Genomic DNA, 4,055 nt, shown 5'->3' with positions numbered 1-4,055 from the left:
CTCTTCCTCACAGTGAGGCTTGGCTCTGCCTAGGCTGGGCATAGTGACAAGGTAGGAATGAAGCCAGGCTTTTGGGAACCAGGTGTGAGCACCACTGGCTTCTCACAATACTTCTCTTGAAAGCCTCCGCCTTTAGAAAGAGATCAATTGATCTGAAGAAGCCTTCTGAGATCCGGATATCTAAGTGTTATTGTGTTTGACTGCTTTCTACTTTGTATCTGAGTGTCAGTGCGCACCCTGCTTACTCCCTACATACAGGAATGCACAAGGGCTCAACTCTGATATGTGCCAATCAGCCCACCAGCAGGGAAAATTAGGGAAAATGCTCTGTCACACTCTGAAAGGAAGCGTGGGCTCTGGCTGGCTGGCTCCTGAACATTTCCAATCGGACCCTGAGAACTTGTACAGCTTTCCTTGCCTGTTACCATTTCTTCCACTGGCTGTAAATAGGAACCTAGTAATTGTACACATACAGATAGCAATTTTGTACCACCTCAAATGGGGTTGGTCAAGAGATCATTAAACAGTGGTGGCAAAGCTAGGCGTGTTCCCTGGTCCTCCCTTATTGGGTAAAGCAGTGTGCTACCATGGGCAATCAAATTTTGCACTCTGTCTCCACCATTCAGGAGGGATAAGCTCTGTCTTGGCCCACTGCCCCTACTGGAAGGCTGGAAATTTCATTTCCATAATGGCTAGAAATCTTCTACTTTTATGCTTCTTAGCTTCATGAGGTTGTTTCCCTCTTAATATCTCTATAACAATAAATATTGTATCTATATAGAGTTCAATCATTACCCAAGATAAACTAAAAGAGCTCTTTTACTTTCCTTTTGCAACTTGGATTCATGAGAAAGGACCAATCATCCTGCTAGCTTTTTCTTACTCTGTAGGACTCAACTTTCTTGGATGTGCGCAAGCAGAATTGTACATAGATGAAATCACTGTAGCACTGAGCACATTGCAGATGCCCAGCCTATATATTTTAAGATCAAATTTGCCTTTTCTATTTCAAAATATTTGTCATAAAGGACAAGAATGAGAAATGGAAAGAAAAGAGACACCTGGGTGCTTTAGAAGTAGTGGAGATATGACAGTGGTTCTGTTTTTTTTTGTTTTTGTTGTGTTTTTGTATTACAATTTTACAGTTCTTCATGTTCTCATTTTAGCGTAATTCCACCAACTTTATCTTCCAAGGACAATAACAGTGTGACAGAGGACACTTTGTTTTCCCTTCTCATCTCCACAGCAGACGTGCACTATGCCTCCTTATAGCTGTTTTTGGAAGTAATTAAGAAACATCTAAACTTTGGAGAGACAAAGAGGTTTTCCAAACAGCAGCCATCACATCCCAGTGTCAGCCTGTGTTCTCTTCCATTTGATCATTCATCATTTTCCTGGCTTGGGTAAAGAAAAATCCTTATACTGAAAGACAAAGGCTCCTTGGGGTACCACCAAACTAGTGATGTTAGACAAGCACTGGGAAATGTCATCTGAAACATCAGAGAAACATCAAGGTTACTTACCAGAAAGCAAAATCCTCTGAACAGCGAAGATATTTTACACCTCTTTCAGTAATTTTATTTCATATATTTAATAGTGCACTCTCATCTCAGTAACCACAAAAGGAATTAGCATTTCTAAAGCTTTTTATGATCAGAGCAACTACTCTTCCCTTAAAAGAAGTATTACATAATTACAAATGCCACTCCACTTTCATGTGCATTGAATTCACCTCTATAACAGGCATTCATTTTGCTCAATATTGAACTTGCTGTCATTTCCACATGTCAGTCCAAAAGGAGGCTGTCAGATGCTTAAATAAATGACTTGAGAGAATAAATTACAGTGTTTAGACCCAACGCCACTGAACAGGAAACCGTAGAAAATGCTGTTGCAGAGCTATCAGAAAAAGCTTTGTACGTAAGAAAAAAAATATATATAAAATAAAATAAAAAAAACACCTGTGCACCATTCTCTAAACTAGCAGTGCTGCTCTGAACCCACTGCTCCTCCCTGTCTTCTGATGTTCTCAGGACAAGGTCACACAGCTCTTCTCAAATAGAGGACAGCTCTTCCAGTAGGTAGACTAAAGAGACGGGAATTCAAATGATGCTGTGCTACTGGCTTCTTATATCAAGTTCAGCCAATTTCTTCTTGTGGGATTTAGCTACAGGGGCAGGCACAAGTTTGTGTCTCCACAATGCAAGCGGCTAAGTGCAAGCCAATGCCATTATAGCCATCAGAGATCCACCCAGTTCAGGTAGTGGACTTCAGAGAAGGAGACAGCTGAGCACGGTGAGCTGTCTGCAGCACACTGAGAAAAATGACCTCTATGCTCCGATGGCTGTTTCAGCTTCACTTCTATTAAATATCATTGGACCTTAGACACTCACTTCACATGAAGACAGCCACAATGAAGAAACCCAAATTTAGGTGTCTGAACCTGGAACTGAGTTAGACCTTACTGTCAGGTCAACAGGACATCAAAATGATTTAATAAATTCACTTAGCCAAGAGAGGTTCTCTACCTCTAAAAACTGAGGTATTGACAGTTTCCTGGCACCCAAAGACAAATACATTAGAGACCATAAAACTGAAAAAAATCACTTTAATAATGGAAATGAGGGAAGAAAAGGGCCATAGGGTGGTCATCAAGAGAACAGAGCCAGGCTCTTCATGATGGGAGAGTAGTCATCAGCTGAAACGGGGGAGGCTCAAACTGCATATATGCAGGAACGTTTTCACCATGAGGACAGCAAGCAGTGGAACAGGTTGCTCAGAGAGATTGTGCCATCTCTGTCTCAGAGGTTTCCAAGGCTACGTGGAATAAAGCTTTGAGTGGTCAGCTCTGCCCTCATGGTTGACCCAGCTTTGAGCTAGAGGTTGTACAGACCTCCTGAGGTACTTTCCCACCTGAATTATCCTAGGATGTGATAAACTACTCACAGTTTACAGAAGGAGCCTTAGCTGCCTTCTCCTTTTCTTTTCCTGCAGTTTCTTCTTTTTCCAAACCAAGGAAATAGAAAATGTAACCTAATTAGAAAGTAAAAAAAGAGATAAAAAAAGATAATTTAAATAATAGGCTCCATTGATGTTTCCTAGAAAGCACGTCTGAGAGTTCTTTGGACTACAAGTTACAGAGAAACATTTGACTTGACAAAGTCTGTGTGCTATAAGTTATCACTGCTGACAGCACAGAAAAGCAAGGCACCAGGTGCTACGTGTTTGGGTTTATTGAAGGATGGCTCATTTTCCTCCCCAAAACAGTGCACAGAAACAAACTGCCTACCCTTTCACACAGTGATTTCATGTCGATATTTCCTTCCATTTTATTCTACATCTCCATAAGCATTAAGGCAGAGCAGCTGTTGATGCCCTTGTTTACTCACCACACTTTCGTTATTAATATTATTTTATTTCTTTTGGAGTATTTGGTGTACAAGTACAACAGTGTCAAGTCCCTACGGTTAATACTCATTTTAGCTATATAGCTGTTCTGTTGCTTGGGGCTATTTGCAAGTGTATCAAAGACAGTCTGAATATACAGAACACTGCTGAGTCCACAGAGCCATGGGAGCATGAGCTGGCTTTTATTCTCTTCTCTAACAACAGCAGCATTTCCAGACCATGTTTTAACAGGTGTCAGCATGAGCAAAAACAATCAACTGGATGGTCAGCAAGCCCTCAATCTAGATCCCGATGTGGTAGAAGCAGTAGCTAGAAAGCTATATTTTTACTCATATCCTGGGAAAACGTGAAGAGAAAATGGAGTCATATATGAATTCTACCCTACCAGTTCTACAGTTGTTTCATAAAAATCATGTTATTGGTCTGGGAAGGTCTCCTCATGCAGTTATCTTACCTTTCCCATTCCAAAGGCAGCACTATCTCAACATTTATTGCTTTCAATCGATAGTTACCTGCCTGACTTGCTCTTAAAAACCTCCATAAACAATCCCACCGGGATGATCTATTGCTCTGTGCTCTGTTGTCCTACTAGACGGCTCTTTCATTGAGCAAGAGATGAAACCTCCACCACTGTAATATAAGCCCAT

The 4,055-nt window shown here is 41.1% G+C and overlaps 1 long non-coding RNA gene across 1 annotated transcript; it reads right to left on the bottom strand.

Moving 5' to 3' along the window:
* Window positions 1-937: 937 nt before the first annotated feature.
* Window positions 938-3,028, bottom strand: LOC137850095 (uncharacterized). The gene is made up of 2 exons (XR_011092257.1): window positions 2,947-3,028; window positions 938-1,490 (listed from the first exon to the last, which is right to left on the bottom strand). It is a non-coding gene; the product is annotated as an uncharacterized lncRNA (long non-coding RNA).
* Between the last annotated feature and the right edge of the window lie 1,027 nt (window positions 3,029-4,055).

Source organism: Anas acuta, chromosome 1, assembly GCF_963932015.1.
Source record: "Anas acuta chromosome 1, bAnaAcu1.1, whole genome shotgun sequence".
NCBI lineage: Eukaryota > Metazoa > Chordata > Aves > Anseriformes > Anatidae > Anas > Anas acuta.
This window is presented reverse-complemented; position numbering and strand designations above follow the sequence as displayed.